This window comes from Cnephaeus nilssonii, assembly GCF_951640355.1.
Source record: "Cnephaeus nilssonii genome assembly, chromosome: 8".
Taxonomy (NCBI): domain Eukaryota; kingdom Metazoa; phylum Chordata; class Mammalia; order Chiroptera; family Vespertilionidae; genus Cnephaeus; species Cnephaeus nilssonii.
The window spans coordinates 6,932,244-6,953,247 of NC_137079.1; the positions used below are offsets into that span (position 1 = coordinate 6,932,244).

At 46.5% G+C, this 21,004-nt stretch overlaps 1 protein-coding gene across 1 annotated transcript in view; it reads left to right on the forward strand.

The window, feature by feature from the left end:
* The window catches only part of TENM3 (teneurin transmembrane protein 3), a gene marked incomplete at its 5' end in the record, with an annotated part of 598,576 nt that overhangs the window by 131,808 nt on the left and 445,764 nt on the right, over positions 1–21,004 (forward strand). The window lies entirely within an intron of this gene.

The following is a 21,004-nucleotide window of genomic DNA, read 5'->3' on the forward strand; positions in this document are numbered from 1 at the left end:
CTGGGCTCATTCTTTGTGGGGTCATCTCTCTGTCACATATTTAGTCACCAGATAGTCATCTAGCGTTCCCACTACTCAGAAGGCCGCTCTGCTTGCCTGTAACCATTTGAAGAGTAAGACATAACATGTGATATTTCATAATCTGTGACAGCTAGTCTTCTTTTAATTTCACAATATTTTCCCATTAATAAAACTGAATGCCTTTTTCTTAAAAAATTAAATGGAAACATCATTCATTCTGGTGGACCCAGAGTAATGGTAAAAGAAAAGATAAAACTTGAAGCCAAGAAACTGGTTCTGAAAACAGTAAATTGTTAAAATATATTTTTATTGAGTACAGAGAGGAAGGGAGATGGAGAGAGAGATTGAGACATCAATGATGAGAGAGAATAAGTAATTGGCTGCCTCCTGCATGCCCCACACTAGGGATGGAGCCTGCAACCCGGGCATGTGCCCTGGCCAGGAATCGAACTGTGACCCCTGGTTCATAGATTCATGCTCAACCACTGAGCCACGCTGGCCAGGCTGAAATCAGTATTTAACCCTTAGCACTCGCTTCCTTTTTTCTCGATTCCTTTATTCTAATGCTAACCGTGTCGAGTCACACTCGACATCACATTAAAGAGCATGTGAGCCCTACCCAGTTTGGCTCAGCGGATAGGGCGTCGGCCTATGGACTGAAGGGTCCCGGGTTCGATTCTGGTCAAGGGCAGGTACCTTGATTGCAGGCTCCTCCTTGGCCTGGGCCCTGGTCAGAGCTTGTGCAGGAGGCAACCAATCAATGTATTTCTCTCACATCGATATTTTTCTCTGTCTTTCTCTCTTTCACTTTCTCTAAAATTAAAAAAAAAAATGTATGTAAAAATATCCTTGGGTGAGGATTAAAAAAAGAAAGAAAGAAAAGAAAGAGCATGTGAGAAATGAGGATTTCACCAGGTTCGGGAATGGAAGGAGGGCCAGGGCTTCTCGGGCTGTTCGCCGAGAGGCATCTCTGCCTGAGAGTGCCCGCGTTGGGCATCCCTTCTCGTTCCCACGGGGAAGACAGACGTCCGTCTTCAGGAGCCGGGCGCCCAGGTGTGAGGACCTGAGCTGACCCCGGGCCAGGCGGCACTCTGGCTATTGGAGGGTGCCGACCCATCTCCTCCCCGGCAGCCCTTCCCGTGGCCTTTCTGCAGCTCCGCTGAGTTTTGATAGATCTCACTCTGTCCGTCATCGGGTGGAAATCCCATCACTCTCATCTGCTTGATGAGCTTTCCCCAGGGTTTGTTTGTAATGGCTGATTCGTGATGTGAATTGTGGGCTTCTCGGCACGGGCCCCTCTCCTAATTCCATCCATGAAGCCGGCGGCTCTCCAAACTCTGCCATCAGCCACGGCTAGATTTGTTTTCCATCCAAGCACACCTTGTTGAAACGAGCGTATGTATTTTTTGTCACTGCTGAGTAGGACAGCGAAGAGCTGACGTTATTTGCTCTAGCGCTGATGTTTGAGCTCTTTCCAGCTCTGTGGCCTCACCTGTGGATTCCTGTGGTGGGCTCTGGCAGATGTGGGGATGTGACCAAAACCCACTGAACAAGAATATTACGACATCAGAGTTGTATTTGTATTACTTCTGCACGTAATCATCTTTGCCTTAAAAGCTTCCGTAGTAAAACAAGCGACTTGATATTTTCTACATTTTATTTTCCCTAAAGTGACTGCGCTCCCTGGCTGACACGCGGCATAGTGTCCTGGCCCAGGGCACAGATTTCCTGTCGTGGGATCTGGGTTTGACTGAGCTCTGGCTGTGCTACTTAGCAGTCGTGTGACCTTGAGTGGGTTGTTTAATTCCTCTGAGTGTAGGTTTCCTTACGTGCAAAAGAGAGTTACTAAGAGAACCAGCCTCGTACGTTGGTTGTGGAAATTAAATGAGATGCTGTATGAAAAGTGAGCATTTAGTGAGTGCTCAAGCAATTTTAGCTGCGCACGTGAAACTTCTCCAGTCTCTGCTCGGCAACGTTGCAGGCATCCCAGGGCCATACAATCCGCAGGCTAGCTATCTGTTGTAATTTTTAACCCTTTGCACTCGGATGTCGAGTGTGACTCGACACGGTTAGCAGTAGAATAAAGGAATCGAGAAAAGCAAGTTAATGGTTTCGTTTTTAATTTGCGGATTTCTCCTCCCGTTTTTATATGGCACGGTCATAATGAGAATGTTCTGCACAACCATTTTCTCCAGATATAAATTTTACCATAATAAGAGTCACGTGAACGTTATAGCATGCTTTGGTTTGGTAGCTTCTTTGCTAGATCATCACATCCCTGTGATTCAAGAGGAAAATTCAAAATAGAGTATGAAGGCTCTCCAGGGGATAGTGAGGGAAGAACACACATCCAGAAACCAACGAACTAATCTAGGAGTGGGAAATGAGAGATGCCCTGGGGACGATATTGTATCTTCACTTTTAAGATCATTTATTTTTCTATTAAAACCAGCTCTATTGTCTCACTTTGGGTATGGGGGAACATCCACATTCACGTAAATCAGACAACATTGTTGACTATTGAAGACCTACTGTGTGCAAGACACAAAGGTCGGCAGCATCAGAGAGGATTTCCGGTGGGTGGTTGTGAATTGTGACGAAGAGAAGGCCGGGCAGTGGCTGAGTAGAAAATGATGCACAGGAAACCCTCAGTCACCCTCGGGGTCGTCCAAAACAGTGTTCGGTGTGGGACAGGGATGACCTGGTTGAAGACTGGCTTGTCGGGACAGAACCAGAGAGCTCCGGACTGCGGCTTTGTTACCATCCGCAGGCTTAGCCACGGTGCCTCGGCTTCTTAGTGCTGCCCGGGAGGAAGGGCTGCTGCTAAACGGAGTTCAGTTTGTCCAGGTTTCCTTCTTTTTTTTGCACCATGAAGACATGCGGTGACTGGGTTTTTAGCATCGTTGGCTGTGAACAGGGTGCGCTTGGCCAGCACAGAGCGTCATGTTGTCAGGCAGCTCCAGGAATCACTATATATGTATACAGATATAAAATGTTTATTGTTGAAAGTATTACATATGTCCCCTTTTTCTCCCATTGACCTCTCCCAGCCCGCCCCTGCCCCAACCCTAGGCCTTTACCACCCTATTGTCTGTGTCATTGGGTTATGCATATATGCACACAAGTTCATTGGTTGATCTCTCCCACCGCAATCACTATATTTTTGCTGAGCCCTGTGAGCGCGCCATCTTGACCATGTAGAAGAGGAAATGGCCAGGGCCCCAGGCAGCTCCACCCCCAAAGCAGCGGGTGGTCACAGACACCAAGTCCTGAAGGGCCCGCACACGAAGGTGTGAGTAACCAGAACTGCTCTTCCTCCGTCATTGACGGGAAGGCAGTGATTTACTGTTGAAATAATCGAGTGATGCGTGGACGACTTTTCAGTGTTGTTTGGAGTCTTTTCTTCCACCCAAATATGTAGCATTTCTGTGTGCCAAGCACAGAGAGTTTGCTGAACTAGAAAATGGGGTGTGATCAGACTCACAGAACGTTCTCTCGACGAGCCATCCACCTGAAGGCAGAGAGTTTCATGACATCCAGGACCTGTGTTCCGATGGCATTCAGGTCACAGACGTTTCAGCTGCAGGTTGTCCTCCTTCACTGCAGTTGTCCAATTAAACCTTCCGGTTTGGGTCTTAGTTCTGTCTGCTAGCGGCACCGTTTGCTTCTGCAACGCTGGTTCTGCCTCGGCCTTGGATGGAAGGATAACTCCCACCATTGTATTAAATTCCAAGCCAAGTATGGGGCCTGGTAGGAATACCCAGCACCAGTTTGATGCCTGGGGCTTACTTCTCAGGAGCCCGGTTCATGCCTTTTGTAGTCAGCCTTCCAGGCAGGTGGTTGCTACCATAGCTCCTGCAGCTTAGGAACATGGGAGAGAAAGGCGAGCCCATAACACTGTTACCCCCTCCCCGGTGCTGCGGATCTGACCAGCCTGGGCCTGAGCCACACCCTGAGGGGGTGGCGGGACCTACTAAGGCAGAACCAATAGCAACCACTTTGGGCTCCTTAGTCTGCCCTGTCTGCTCAGATGTTTCATAACAGGGTCTGGCCATGTCAGGCAGCGGGGATCTGGCTCATCTGTCCCCTTCAGCACCCGAGTTCCCTAGACCTGGATGAGGGCCCAAGGAGAAGAAGGACGGACCCCGAGGGAGCCACCCTTACACTGGAAATACTTTTTTCTGTTTGCAGTGGCTCATGCTAAGGAAGCCAGGTCTTCACAGCCAACTTGCTACCAGAACATACATGTAAACGTTTATAAATTAGAATACACTGGTCAATATGTTATGATCATAAGCTAATCTACATACTTTCCAGAATCACCTGGATGTGTTCCTCGTGGAGAGTTTATCACAAAAGATTTTAATGCAAAATTAAACGATATCGATTTGGGCATTTTCTGTGCATTTCTAATTAGTATTCATTGGACCGATTCCCATGCTTTTCTGAACCCACCTGAGTGAAGTCGCCACCTCCTGAAGTCTTCGGCCGGTGACACATGGTAACTTGCCTCCGGTAGGCGGGTCTTTATCCGCCTAGAGTCCCAGGGTTGTCCAGTTGCACCTACCGGAGAGGATCTGCAGGTGAAGTGTGAGAGCAAGACAGCGTAGTGTGCGTTAGTTGAAATCGGCATCATGTTGCCAAACTGTAATAAGCCTTTGGGGAGCTCAGTGTTGAAACTACTCGATTGAATGCTGCAATTTCCCATAACAGTTTACAAGGCCTGCAGGCTGCTGACGTCCTAGCTGGATCTCTCAGTTAACACTCCCTAACATGACCCCAAAGCCTCATTTACATCATCGCAATTAAAACAGATTCCGCACTCCACGCTTCCTGCTGTCTGCCGCAGGGATGATCCCAGGAAAGGCCGCTGCTTCCCACACAGAACATGGAGATCTTTACGTCCACGCTGTCTTCTGGGCATAGTGGCATCACCGTGTGTGTGTGTGTGTGTGTGTGTGTGTGTGTGTGTGTGTGTGTGTATGTGTACACTGAGGACAGTGGCGACTGTGGAGGGGGCAGAGGGTGGGGCTGGGGAGAAGAAATGCAACGTAGACTCATTGCAACTAGTAGTCATTACCGCTTGGCGACTCACATGAAATTAGGCTAGTCGTCTCAAGTTCATAGGTGACAGGTGTCCATTATGCAAAATAATTATTGTAATCAGTGCTAATTGACCCCCTACAGGCCTAGGACAGCGTGCTGTGCCCAGCCTGGAAGGCGATGGGAAAGTGGAAGGTGTTTTTGTACATTACAATCCTTGCCCTAGCTCTCCATCCAAATTAATTTGAAAACCCTCCTGGCATATGGGTTGTAACTCTAACTAAACTGATATCCAACTATTTTATAATGAGATGAATAGAAGGTTCAATTATTTTTTAAAGCAAAGCCACACTTGCCAAAATGAGGTCATATTTTCTCAGCAGTGACCAATGCATTTTAGTAATGCCTTGCTTTCAAGAAACACGGGCCAAATTGACTTATGCCAAATTATTGTTGCGGTTTAATGTGTATTGAGTCACCACCATTGACTGGCTTACCTGGAAAGGTAGCAGTGCTGAAAGGTGGCTCTTTAACAAATGTCTATGTCCTCAAGGTACAAACACAGTGGCAAAGCCCAGCTTCTGGACTTGGCAGGCAGCCAGCTGGAAACCAGGGAACCTGAATTTCTCCTGTGCCTGCAGGACACTTGCCTGCACTGCCCTTTTGTGGCGAGGAGGGGCGCTGGAGGACCCCCACTGCAGCAGACACCTGGGGACACTTCCCTCTCGTGTCTGCATGTCAGCCTGTGCCTGGGCTCATCACTCCCCCTGGGGAATGGCAGGAAAGCCACATTTCTGATTGGGCCGCTGACTCCAGGGTCTGTGCTAATTATGGAAAGGGGCCTCCTTTAAGCAAACACAGCCCCCTCCTGGGGGTGCTGGGCTGGGCAGCAGCACTCACCCCCCAACAAGGCAGGCCTGGGTCGGGCCTTGTGTACCTGACTTGTAAAACCCTTTATGAGCCTTATAAAGGACGCACATGTTTGCCTGATGATAGAAACGTTCAGGAGATCCAGAGCAGCCGAATAATGGGGCGCACTTTTTCTGTTTTCCGGGGCTCTCTGGCCCAGTGGATATTTGAGTGGATTATCCATATGCGCTTCCAGGTGGGGGCCTGCACTTGAGGCGTCCACGCATTCTATTCCTGAGTGAGGCTGAACCCAGTCAAGCGTGTTTATGCATCCTGATGGTGTTGCCTGAAGGTTCGTTTACGCGCAAACAGTGAGCACCACAGAGGGAAGATGTGAAAGAGACTCAAATCCTCTGGAGCCGGCGCACAGACCCCACGCCAGACGGGCTGCGGACACCTTGGTCCTCTGCCCACCCCCGGGGGGACCGCGTCCAGACCTGACCCAGCCCCGCGGGCTCCGCGGCTCTCCACCACGTCTCCTTCGTTCTCAGGATGACTCGAACAGCAGGACTGGACACAGGTGTTTGAAATCCTGAAGCAGCTCGGGAATGGACCTCCCCTCCCGGAGCATCACCCTCCCAGGGGAGGCGGGGCTGTGGATCTCTGGGTCCCCGTCTCCCTCCTCACTGCACAGGGAGATGCCTGTGGAGCGAGACCCTCGCCTCCAGCGCTGACGAACCGCAATTCCCTGCTTCCGGGGTCTGAGGAAAGGGACTGCTTGGCTGGTTTTTAGACTGAGATGAAAGCTAGCGGCTGGAGCTCAGCCGGAGTGGCTCAGTGGCTGAGCATCCACCTAGGAACCAGGAGGTCACGGTTCGATTCTCAGAGCACATGCCTGGGTTGTGGGCTCCATCCCCAGTAGGGGGTGTGCAGGAGGCAGCCCATCAGTGATTCTCTCTCATCATCATCTCTCTCTCTCTCCCTTTCTCTTCCTCTCTGAAATCGGTAAAAATATATTTAAAGAAAGAAAAGAAAACTATCTGGTGGGCAGGAGACCAAGGATATGTTTATTCTTTGCCTGTGGGTTACAGAGGCATGCGTAAATGCCGTTATCCCTTCTCCAAATACTGGTGGGTAGTTATCAGCTCTCCTCCGAGTTGCTACTAAAATAAGCCTCACATCGTTCTTGAATCTGGAGACTCTCAATCAGTTTCACTGGCCTCCGGAAAGCCCTTCCTGTCTGCCCACTGCCTTCCGCTACCGAGACATGCACATTTGGGTAACATTACAGACGGACTCATTTTGATATTATCAGTGTGGGAACTACTTCTGTCTCATTGGATGACATAGCATTTCTGAATAAGCTCATAAAAATTCAAGACCCGAATTCCATTCAGACATTTTAGCAAAATACCGGTTTCACTGCGGATGTGTAACCCCCTGTTCTCACCCGAAAGGACGGAGCTTTAGTTCATTCCCCATCCCAGCTTCCTCCGATAAGCCTAATGACACTGACATTATTCTTGGACACTGGACAATGTTGTTGAATTTAATTAGAATCAGGGGTTCTTATCAAGTCCATCGTATGCCATGTGCCAAAGGCTGTGCTTTTAAAACTGTATTTCATTTCATCTTCGCAGTATCTCCATAAAAAGGAAACTGCCATATGCGTTTTAGGGAATGAAGTGCAGGAAACAAAATCTCGGGGAATTTAATAACCTGTCCAAGGTCATGAGTCACATTAATTGTGAATTGTGGAGCTCGACGTTAGACAATAGACCTGTCTGGTCGAAAGCCTGCCCTGTGTCTCCTCCCGAGTTGTATTAGCATAGATTTGTTTTAGTTTAAAAGTCAGGGTAAGAGCTTGTTGGTTCAAAATCAGCTCTCTCTCTCTCTCTCTCTCTCTCTCTCTCTCTCTCTCTCTGATTTGTTTTCCTCGATGTTCAGTGGCAGGACGGCCTTTTTTACAGTGACAAACATGAAAACAGGCCCCTGGCCTTCATTTTCCCACATTAGCAACTCCACATTCGCGGGTTTTGAGTGCTCACATCCCCAGTAGCTCTGTCACCTGTTCTGGAGCTGACCTGATTGGTCTGAATTAGGTCACATGTCCATTCCTGAACCAACACTGAGCTTCTGTGTGGTTCCTCCCAGGATTGGAGTCTGCTGCCCCTGAACCTCTTGGAAACCAATGTAACAGAAGAGCATTGATTCAGAGAAATATTGGCGGTGATGTAGGTGATATAGGGATGTAGGTGATGTAGGGATGTAGGTGATGTAGGTGATGTAGGTGATGTAGGGATGTAGGGATGTGGGTGATATAGGTGATGTAGGTGATGTAGGTGATGTAGGGATGTAGTTGATGTAGGGATGTGGGTGATGTAGGGATGTAGGTGACGTAGGGATGTGGGTGATGTAGGTGATGTAGGGATGTAGTTGATGTAGGGATGTGGGTGATGTAGGGATGTAGGTGATGTAGGGATGTGGGTGATGTAGGTGATGTAGGGATGTAGGTGATATAGGGATGTAGGTGATGTAGGGATGTAGGGATGTGGGTGATGTAGGGATGTAGGTGATGTAGGGATGTAGGTGATGTAGGGATGTAGGTGATGTAGGGATGTAGGTGATGTAGGGATGTAGGGATGTGGGTGATGTAGGTGATGTAGGTGATGTAGGGATGTAGGTGATGTAGGGATGTAGGGATGTGGGTGATGTAGGCGATGTAGGTGATGTAGGGATGTAGGTGATATAGGGATGTAGGTGATGTAGGGATGTGGGTGATGTAGGGATGTAGGTGATGTAGGGATGTAGGGATGTAGGTGATGTAGGTGATGTAGGGATGTAGGGATGTGGGTGATGTAGGTGATGTAGGGATGTAGGTGATGTAGGGATGTAGGGATGTGGGTGATGTAGGCGATGTAGGTGATGTAGGGATGTAGGTGATATAGGGATGTAGGTGATGTAGGGATGTGGGTGATGTAGGGATGTAGGTGATGTAGGGATGTAGGGATGTAGGGATGTAGGTGATGTAGGGATGTAGGGATGTGGGTGATGTAGGTGATGTAGGTGATGTAGGGATGTAGGTGATGTAGGGATGTGGGTGATGTAGGGATGTGAGTGATGTAGGGATGTAGGTGATGTAGGGATGTGGGTGATGTAGGGATGTGGGGGATGTAGGGATGTAGGGATGTGGGGGATGTAGGGATGTGGGTGATGTAAGGATGTAGGGATGTGGGTGATGTAAGGGATGTAGGGATGTAGGTGATGTAGGGATGTGGGTGATGTAGGGATGTAGGTATGTAGGTGATGTAGGTGATGTAGGGATGTAGGTGATGTAGGGATGTAGGTGATGTAGGGATGTGGGTGATGTAGGTGATGTAGGGATGTGGGTGATGTAGGTGATGTAGGGATGTAGGTGATGTAGGGATGTGGGTGATGTAGGTGATGTAGGGATGTGGGTGATGTAAGGATGTAGGGATGTGGGTGATGTAGGGATGTAGGTATGTAGGTGATGTAGGGATGTGGGTGATGTAGGTGATGTAAGTGATGTAGGGATGTGGGTGATGTAGGTGACCTGAACCCCCTTGGTAACTATGGCACATGGGATGGGAGACAAGCACAGAGAACTGTGACAGTGTCCTCCTCTGAGACACCTGTCACTATGAGGTATTGTCTATTCCTTTCTTAATTGTCTTTTCCCTAAAGAAGCTTACAAATGTTTCCAGTTTATTATCTTTTTAACTTGGCCTTGAACTTTCCTCCTCTCTTACTCCTCAGTTGAGTTTCACTTGCCCTTCTCTTTGGCCTCCCCAGTGCTGGGATCTTTGCATATAGAATTATGGTGTTTTCATAGCACAACCTCGTTCAGTTTGTTAGTATGGATCTGTTGACATCTTGACACAGTCTGCCCAACTTTTGCTGTTATTTCTTTCTCTCAACTTAAAAAAATTTTTAAATATATTTTTATTGTTGATAGTATTACAGATATCTCCCATCCTCCCCCCCTTTATCCTCCTCCTCCCACCCTCTACCAACCCCCCAGGTCTTCACTACCCTATTGCCCGAGTCCATGGGCTATGCCTATCTATATATATATAAAAGCCTAAGCAACTGTTACTACCAGATGACCAGATGACTGGCCAGTAGCTATGACACGCACTGACCACACATGGGCAGACTCTCAACGCAGGAGCTGCCCCCTGGTGGTCAGTGTGCTCCCACAGCCAACCTCCCGTGGCCTGCCAACCTCGCGCAGTCCCTCCCCACTGCCAGCCTGCCCTGATGGGCCCCAATGGACCCCAATCGCTGGCCAAGCTGAGGGACCCCACCCATGCATGAATTCGTGCACCGGGCATCTAGTCCTATATAATAAAAGCCTAATATGCAAACCGACCAAACAGTGGAATGACCAGTGGAGGACCAGTTTCTATGATGCACACTGATCACCAGGGGACAGACACTCAATGCAGGAGATGCCCCCAGCCTACAGGCCCCATGCCAGCCAAGGCGGGTGCCAGTGGGCCCCCCCCCCCAATCACCCTACCAGTTGCCCCACAGAGGGAGGTGACCGGTGGTTGGGGGTGGGGCCGGTGAGTGGGCAGCACCAGGTTGACCAAGGCAGGTACCAGTGGGGACCCCTCAATTGCCCCTCCAGTTGCCCCACAGATTGGCCCTGATCGCTGGCCAGGTCTAGGGACCCTAACCGTGCACAAATTTCATGCACCGGACCTCTAGTAAATATATAAGTTCTTTGATTTATCTCTTCTCATCCCCCCAACCCCACACCCAGGTATGGCAGTCTGTTCCATGCCTCCATGCTTTGGGCCTTATTTCGTTGGTCAATTCATTTTGTTCATTCGATTTCACACATAAGTGAGATCATGTTGAATTTTTTTTAATTGATTAAATTCCTTTTTGGTTCTGAGGTTTGGAAGTAGAGTTGAGTGGTTAAAAGTACATCTTTGGAATTAAACTGGAATGTGTGCAAATTCCGCCTGGCTGCTTCCCGATGTGTCCTTGAGGCAGTCAGTGAATTTCATGGGAAAGTGGGGTCTATAATTCTTACCCAGCAAGGTTGGACTGGGGGGACTCAGTGAGGTCACGTAGGTGAAGCACCTGGCATATTTTAAGCACTCAATAAATAATCAAGATTGAAATTAATAATTCATCCAGGAGCTTTTATGTCCACTCTAAAGAGAGGAGTCTGCCCGGCACTTAAGGAAATAATACCAGCTCTTCATTTAGGAAGCGTCTCCCTTGCATACAGCATTCCCCGCTGTCGCCAGGTCATCTCTGAGTCACTCCCATGGCAGAGCAAGCCGTAGTTGTTTTTACGTCATTGAGAAGGCTTGCTTCTTTTTCCCTCTCATTATGACTAAAGGGTTGAATGTGGAGGTGATGCTACACAGATCTTACAGTTTGACACCTTTTCAAAAAAATAAATGAGGGGCACCGTGTGGGAGTGTGGGTCCAGCCTCACCCTGCTGGTTGTCTGACTTGAAAACTTTGATTAGTGTCTCATATTTCCTCATGTTGAAGGTACAGGACAGTCCCTAATGTCAGTCAGAACAACACATGAAATGACATCAGAGTTGTCTACAGTTGTTTTTTTACCTCGTGTGTGTGTGTATATATATATTTAAAGGTAGGAGTTTTTTAAAATATGATTTTATTGATTTCAGAGAGGAAGGGAGAGGGAGAGATAGAAACAACAATGATGAGAAAGAATCATTGATTGGCTGCCTCCTGCACACCCCCTACTGGGGATCCAGCCCATAACCCGAGACCAAGAATCAAACTGTGACTCCTGAGCCACACCAGCTGGGCTACCTAGTGTATATTGAAAGTCATTTGGAAAACCCAGTATCAGCTGCATGACACATACTGTTTGCTTGATTTTTCTTTTCAACTAGATGGTATTTTTGGCAATATTTTCGAAGGCCTGGCTCATGCTGAAGCACAGGAGAATCAAGTGGATTCAGGGTTCTGGTTTAAATCATCATAAAAATGCTTAATTAAATATGATGGATATTGGTTGATCCAGGCAGGCAGACAAATTGAGAGCTGCTATTTACACTTCACTCTACAGATCTGCACGGTGAGGAAGCTGCTTTGGGCTCAGCTGTATTGGATTCTCAAGTACCCTTCCCTTCTATTCTAAGTCTGGAGAGTATGGTCTTTTCCCTAAGTTATTCATGCCATGGTAGCCATAAACTGGGTATTAGCACGTATTGCTGTGACATGTGTTATATTACTATTGTCCATACATTTTTATCAGGACAAGCAATCACTTTTAACTTCAACTATGCAAATGAATTGCTTTTTTATTTTAAACTAGAGGCCCGGTGCACAAAATTCATGCACAGGGTGGTGGGGTCCCTCAGCCCAACCTGCACCCTCTCCAATCTGGGACATCCCCCTCACAATCCAGGACTGCTGGCTCCTAACCACTCACCTGCCTGCCTGCCTAATTGCCCCATAACCACTCCCCTGCCGGCCTGATTGATGCCTAACTGCTCCCCTGCTGGCCTGATCACCCCCAACTGCCCTCCCCTGCCAGCCTGGTTGCCACCAACTGCCCTCCCCTGCCAGCCTGATCTCACCCTCAACTGCCCTTTCCTGCAGGCCTGGTAACCCCCAACTGCCCTCCCCTGCAGGCCTGCTCACCCCCAACTGCCCTCTCCTGCCCACCCGATTGCCCACAGCTGTCCTCCCCTGCTGGCCATCTTGTGGTGGACATCTTGTGGTGGCCATCTTTGTGACAACGTGTGGGTGGCCATCTTGTGATGACATGTGGGCGGCCATCTTGTGATGACATGAGGGATTTGCACGAGGGTGCGAGGGCCACCTAGGCTTTTATTAGTATAGATAAGAATATATCCCCACCTTCCATTACTGGGTAAATTAGCCTGATTATCCACATTTTTTTCTTTTTTGATCTTTTCCATTTTTCTTTTCCTTCTACATATAAATAATTTTGAGAGAATTTTTAATGATTTGATCAGATTTAAGCCACTTTTCTTATAGCCTAAGGCACTGTTCTATATATTTTCCAATTAAGATTTTCCAGCATTCACTTATTCGGTAGCTATTTTAGTATGTTCTCCTATTTGTTTCATTAGCTACGTTTGCCTATTTGCTATCCAGGATAACGAATGGAGAAGGATTTTGAGTTTTGAAACAATAAGCTGTCTATTTATTATTTATTAAAGACATACATATATTGGCTCACATGGAAACATTCACAATATGTTAAGTAAAAATGGGTTACAAGATCATCTATATTAAATATATATATGACACATACATTTACACACATATGCACAGAAAAAAGTCTGAAAAATGCCGAGTGCAATAATTTTAGGCATTTTAGGGCAATTATTTGTATTTTCTAGTTTTCACAAAGAATAAATATTACTGCTTAATACATGTTTCAAATGAAAGGAAAGTAAGAATTGGGAGTGTCCATTACACGGTGTTTAGGGACAGCCTCCTGTTCTCGCTGTCTCAGTAGTTGGCCCCTCGCCTGTCTCACCAGGCCTCCAGCCAGCCACCTGGTAGTCCTCAACTCTCCTTTTTCTCTCTCCTTCCCGCCTGTCACAGCATTGCTGCCCCACCCCACCCCCTCCCCATGTCTATCCACTTCTCTAAATCTCCTCGTCCAAGATATCCTTCTTTTGCCTGGACATCTGCAAAAATCTGCCTATAAGTGTTCCTGCTTCCGCTCCAGACCCCCCTCTTCCCTGCCCTCCCCCCTTCAGCCAGAGAGTGATTTATTTCCCAACTGTGAGCGCGGTTGACCATGCCAGGGCCCCACTTAAAACTGTCCGCTGGTCGCCCGTTACTGGTAGAACATGAATGAAATGCTAGCCTGGCCTGTGAAGCTCTACCCCGGGACCCTAAGTCCCCGCTGGCCTGGCCTCCTCACTCACTCTGCCCCAGCACTGTGGGCATTCGTCTATCAAGGTTAAGTTTTCCTTTAACGTGTTTGTGTCTTGGTATGTAAGCATGTTTCTTGGAAGCAGCATATAAGTTTGTTATTCAGTCTGAACATCTCTGCCTTTAACCATTTACATTTAAGGTGACTGTGAGCCTGGTTAGTTTTAAGTCTGTCATCATGCTACTTGTATCCGATTTGCCCCATCGGTTCTTTGTTCCTCCTTTCCTGCCTTCCTTGGATGAGTTGATTGTTTTGATGCTTCCCCCTCTTTATGATCCCATTGTTTCTGTTGTTGTGGGCTTATGCGCTCTAACTTTTTGCTTTCATTTCCGTGATGGCTTTAGGGTTTGAAGTGGACACCTTTAGCGTAACACAATCTACCTTTAGATGTATTATGCCACTTCACGTGTAGTGTACAAACCTTTCGGTAGTGTACTTCTGTTTCTCCCCTCCCTTCCTTTATGCTGCTGTTGCAATACATTTTAGTCACACATACATGACAAAATCCACCATAATTATGATTTTCTGTAAACGGTCATCTGTCTTTTTAAAGAGATTTATATAATAAGAAAAATATCTGATAAATGTATGCAGGTAGCTGCTATCTCCAGGGCAGTTCATTCCTTTGTGTGGATCCATGTTTCTATCTGATGTCGTTTTCCTTCTGCCTAGAGGACTTCCATTATAGCTCTTGTAATGAGAGTCAATGCAGTGTGTCTGTAAAGACAGTTATTTCACCTTCATTTTTGAGAGATAGTTTCATTGGGTATAGATATGTAGGGTGACAATTTTTTTCAGTACTGTAAAGGTGTTTCTCTACTGCTGTCTTCCATTCTTTCCAGTGAGAAACTCTGTATGTGATGTGCCTTTTCCTTGTATCTACTTTCTAGGCCTTTCAATGACTGGCTTTGAAAATTTTAATCAGAATAAAATATCTTGGGGTAATTTATTTATTTTTTTACTTTTTTTCGGTGCTTGGGGTTTGTTGACCTTCTGGACCTGTGGGTTTGTAGTGCTTATCCAATTTAAGAGTTTTTCATTTATTTATTTTTTTAAGCACTTTTATCTTCACTGCTCTCTGATTTCTCTTTCAGGGTCTCCAGTTACATCTTGGCCTCTTGAAGTAGTACCACATCTCATTTATTTATTTATTCTCTTTCTCTGTGCTTCATTTTGTGTAGTTTCTGTGGCTATACCTTCAATTTATTAACCTTTTCTTCTGCAGTTTCTATTCTGCCTTTCACCCCACCCACTGCATTGTTTTACCTCAGACATGGTAGTTTCATCTCTAGAAATTTGATTCGGGTCTTCTTTTTTATATCTTCCAAGTCTCCATTCAGTGTTTGAACATATAGAGTGATTTTAAAATAACAGTTTTCATTTTCCTGTCTATTAATGGTAACACCCGTGTCAGTTCTGAGTCAGGTCCTACTGATTGATTTTCTCCTCATTGTTTTCCTGTGTCTTGGCATGCCGCTAATATTTGATTGGATGGCTGATGTGAGTGCTGGGTATTTTTGTATTCCTGCTATATGATTGAGCTTCCCATGGGGCAGTTAAGCTACTTTGAGCAGTTTGCCCCTTTCTGGTCCTGCATTGAAGATGTCTAGGTGGAACCAGAACTATGGTTTGTCTAGTGCTTTTTATTCTGCACAGCCAAAGTCAGGCCTTTCTGCACGCATTGCCTAATTAATACATTAGGAGATGTTTCCAGTCTGGCTGGTGGGAATGTACTAGTACAGTGCTCATGGCCTTGGGTGAGCTCTGGCTACTGCTCTCTGTAATTCAGGGGCCCTTCAGGGGGCAATTTTGCCCCCAGAGCACAGCTGGCAATGGCTGAAGATATGTCTTATTGATGTGACTAGGGGTGCTGCTGGAATCTAGTGGGTAGAGGCCAGGACTGCTGCTAAACATCCTACTATAGGATCACCCCCAGCAAAAGGGGATTTTTCATTTTCATCTAAAATGTCAGTGATGCTGAGGTTGGGAAGCTCCATGCTAATTCTTCCCAATCCTTCTTTCTCTGGCCTCTGGCAAGTTCCTCACACACAGGTGCTGGTCAGTGCTGGGTGAATCCCCAAGAAGGACCCTATGCAGACCCCAGAGTTCCTTCTCCATGTAGCTCCCCTTTTCCAGCACTTTGCCCTGCAGATTCTTATCACCTGGCCTACCAGATGTTCAGCTCTGTCTCTGGCTTAGGGAGTCTGCTGGCTCCCCCTGCCTTTCTCCACACCCTCCCCCTCCCCCCGCTGTGCTGTGGCCTGGAAATTCCCTCAGGGCAGTGAGCATGGGTAACTGAGGGCACTCTTGTTTGTTTCCCGTTTCTCAAGGTTTGCTGTTCTTCATGACTTCATGGAAATGACTCGAAAACTGTACTTCATGTATTTTGTTGTGGTTGCTGTTTAGACAGGAGGGTACAATCCAGTTTCTTCTACGCCATCTTGTCTGGAAGCAGAAGTTGACTTCTTATTTATTACTAGAGGCCTGGTGCACGACATTCATGCACTGGGGGGAGGAGTGAGCCCCTCAGCCTGGCCTGAGTCCTCTCATAATCCAGGACCCCTCAGGGGATGTCCCACTGTGGGGAGTGGGCCTAAGCCGGCAGTCAGACATCCCCCTTAGGGTCCTTAGCACTGCTGTGGATGCAGGAGAGGCTCTCACCACTGCCACACTCACCAGCCGTGAGCCCGGCTTCTGGCTGAGTGGCGCTCCTCCTGTTAGGAGCACACTGACCACCAAGGGGAAGCACCTGCATTGAGCATCTGCCCCCTGGTGGTCAGTGCATGTCATACCAACCGGTCATTCTGCCATTTGGTTGATTTGCATATTAGTCTTTTTTTATATAGGAGGATTGCCATCAAATGATCTCTTTATTTCCTGTCATGTTTAAAGAAAGCAACCTGCCTTGTTTTAACCTTATCAACCACTATTTACTATTTTTATTTTTCTCTTTGCCTGTGTCTTCTCATCCCCTCAGACTTGTTACTCATGTTAGACCCTCCTTTCTCTATCTTTCTTCCCACAGTTTTTTTTGTGTTTTAATTTTGTGCCTCAAACGCAATAGCTAAATTCACTTGCATTCTTCTCTTTGAAAATGTAAGCTCTAATGTGACTTATGCTTGAGTTTAGCATTGCAAAAATAAACTACCACAATATGATTTTATGTTGGTGTTTAATTATTTCAATTCTTTGATCTGTAACTTGGCCTCGGGAACCAAAGTTTCCTCTAAAATGAACAATTGTAATTGATTTCCTCTTGTGTTCAACCTCGTTATTCGAGAAAGGAAACACTTTGAAATTCTTATGGTGTATAAAGCTGTATTTACTGTTTGGTTAATGTAATTGGTGATAAACCATAAATACTAACTTATTAGGGAAAACTATGGATTGTGAATAATAAGAGGCAAATTTTCTCAGTATTGTGTATAAAGAACTTAATTCAGATCTTGGATCTAAAATATGTTTGGGTGAACTAGTGTTTCTCTGAAGTCTGCTTATTCTTTTGGGAGAGCTTTTCAAACTATTCTGAAGTCAGGAGGACAGTGTATGCAGAAATTATTCCAGGAAACAATCAGAAATGTGCAATTCTTACAGAAAATAAATAACAACAGAAGCATTAGTGACATCGACCAAAAGATTACTTAATCCTTTGGGTTCCAATGTGTGCTTTTATTCCAGTTGCTGGATAGACACATAAGCTCCTGGAATTTTAGAAGAACAAGTGATTTTACGAATGTCTATTATAGGCCTGATAGATTGTAATCATTGGTATCAAGGGTTCTAAAGACATAGAAAGTCCAATTCAAGTCAGATTACTTCCTAAAGTACGATTTCAAAATTTTTTTTCTTTGGAATTAGGAACATGTTATGAAACAATGTAGTCATACTAAGTTCTCTAGCCAAGTTTCAAAGCATGTTTTAATAATATATCTGAAATAGAGTATATGATCACCCTATGTCTAGAGTCCCTAAGTCAGGGACTACCTGCCCAGTCACTCAGTGGATCAGATACATTGCAAGAGATTGAGAGAAAGCAAATAACCATATAATGGCCTTTGCTTTAAGACCAGCTGTGTCTTCTAAAGGAGTATTATGGTTTTTAACGGAGTTGTTTTTCAAGGAGCTAATGACAATGAACCCAATCAGATTGGTATTGTCACATACTTGCAGCAGCCAATTCAATCAAAAGTGTTTGGTCAACTTTCTCCCTAATTGCTTTCCTTATTTTTCACAAGCCCTGCCCACCAGGCAGGAAGGTTAAATGCTTTATGCTAAATAGTGCACAGTGACCCTCTTTTTGGTGGAGACCATGCAGTCGCCATCAAAGTGCTCCAGTAACTTAGCGCTACATCTTTTGACCGTCTTGTCTCCAGCCTTGAGTGCAGGAGGTCGCAAAGGTTTGCCTTGGAAGTCACATTGAACTCAGTGACTTGCTTCAGGGGGAAATCAGTGGCTGCAAACATTACAGTGCAATCGGACTCCTTGAAGAGCTTGAACCAAATGGACGGCCGGGTGCAAAGGGCTTTTCCGTTGGAAATCTCTCTGAGATCAAAATGGCTTTGTCTCTGGCGGTTTCTTTGAATGCTACATCTTGACTTACCATGGCACTTGAGAATTGCTTCACGAATAAAGACGACTCAGATACAGTATTTGGTGCTAGACATGTTCTGTAAAGCTCACGAACACCTAAAATCATCTTTTCGTCCCTAATTTTTAACATGCAGTTGGTATTGATTTGTAAACATTCATAACATTACCGCAAGGATACATCTTTACTAAGTGATGATATATGCTCATATCACTCTGTTAAAGAACTTATTGATTATCTCATTTGCAAGATTGTAAACGGTATCCTGAACTATACAGAAAAGAGAATGCTCTTAACATTCATAGATCCAAAGGGACAAATAAAGACAGAATGGAAGTATGCATGGTCTGCCTCGGACATTGGCAAATGTTTTCTATAAAGAGCCAGAGGGTAGCCCTCGCATTGGCCTGCGGACCAAAAGGTCCCGGGTTTGATTCCGGTCAAGGGCACGTACCTTGGTTGTAGGCTCCTCCGTGACCTGGGCCCTGGTTTGGATGCGTTCAGGAGGCAACCCATCGATGTGTTTCTCTCACATGGATGTTTCTCTCTGTCTCTCCCTCTCTCTTCCACTCTCTCTAAAAACCAATGGAAAATATCCTCAGGTGAGGATTAACAACAACAACAACAATGCCGGAGAGTACGTAGTTTAGACTTCGCAGGCCCTCAGGTCTCTGTCTTCGCTTCCTCGGCTGCAGTAACAAATTACCTCCAACATGGTGGCTTAGAGAACAGGCGTGTATTCTCTCAGCTCTGACGGCAGAAGCATGACAATCAGGTGGTGGCAGGGCCATGCTCTCTCTGGAGTTCTCGGGAAGCATCTACTCCAGCCTGTCTCCCAGCGTCTGCTGGTGCCCGCAGCCCTTGCATTCCTCGGCTCGTATAGTAGCTGCAGCGCTCCCATCTCCGCCTTGGGCCTCACGCGGCCTACTTTCCTGTTTGCCTGTATGTCCTGTACCCATACCTCCCTCTTCTGTCTCTCATAATGATGCCGGTCACTGGATTTAGGACCCACCCCAATCCAGCATGACCTCAGCTTAACCTGATTATAACTTCCAAGACCATATTTCCAGATAAAGTCACATGCACGGGTACTAGGGATTAAGACTTCCACATGTCTTTTTGGGAGACACGATTCCATTTACTGCAGTCTCCGTTACAACCACTCAGTTCTGCCTTTGTGGCCTGGGCACAGCCAAGGACAGCCCATAAGGAAGCACCCGTGCTGTGTTCCGGTAAAACTTATTTACGGAAACAGCTGATTGGATGGATTTGGCCGGCAGACTAGAATGTACCAGTCAGTGCCTGGTGATCTAACTAACGGAAGCAAAACTGCAGGAGAAAAACACACACACAAACACCCTAAAACACCTTTCCCTTGCTTCAATCAGTCCCTTTTAAAGTATAAAAATGCATCCATCAGTGTATCTATAGAAACACTTATTTTAAAATAGATGGCAACGTGGGGCAAAAAAAGTGGAACTTTTATAATGATCTCAAATCCCAACGCTCTGTTTCTAAAAATGCTTGAATTATAAATTTTTTTCTGGTCAATTAAGAGCTTTTGGATGATCGTTTAGTGTTGAGGGTCGACATGGGCCTTCAGCCAATGAGATGCAGACTGCCTTGGAGACAAGGTTTGCGTGGAACTCAGACGTATTTGCTCGCTCTATTCGAAAGAAGGCGCCTGCGAGCCCCACTGAATGTTCCCTCCACGAGGGCAGGCACACTGTCCCAGCCACCGGTGGGTCCCCAGGGCACGGAAGAGACGGTACTGGTCTTTCAATAAGTACTTGTCTAAAGTATCCTGTTCGCTAGCATAAAAAGAGTGAATCCATGTATTGTTGTCTTAATCCGAATGTATAAAAATAGTCTCCGTCCCCGTACCTTAAAATTATTGATGGTCTTAAACTGAAAGGAAAGCCAGACAAAGAGAAATCCAATTTCTATTAAGAGCTATTAGGAGAATTTGTAAAGAGAATAATGGGGCTAATAAATCAGAAGGAGTCCGTGGATAATATTAGTTTTTGAAAATCAGATTTATGCAATCGAAGGAAAAGGTGGGAAGTCAAGATCCATTTCAACAAGGGAGCTAAGAGGTTAGCAACTGCTCCGCTGGCCCAGCTCAGCGCCACGGCAGTGCAGCGAGGACCTGCGAGGAGCGGGCACTGGCGGCTCGGGGAGGAGCGGGTGCTGTGGGTAGAAGGGGTGCAGGAGGAGCAGCGCTGTGGGAGCTGTGACTGTTCCAGCTCAGAGCCTAGCCGTCCTTACAGATGGAGGGCAGAGGTTTGCACATGAAAGGTGAGGGACGGGTAACGTTGCTCAGAAAGAATCAAGACTCATGACCATGGAGACATAAGCTGAGACTTGAGGGAGAAGCGGCTGTAGGACTCCACGCTGGAAGCACATTAAAGAACCATGGGAGCCCGGCCGGTGTGGCTCAGTGATTGAGCTTTGACCTATGAACCAGGAGGTCACGGTTCGATTTCCAGTCAGGGCGTATGTCCAGATTGTGGGCTCGATCCCCAGTGCGGGGCTTGCAGGAGGCAGCCGATCAATGATTCTCT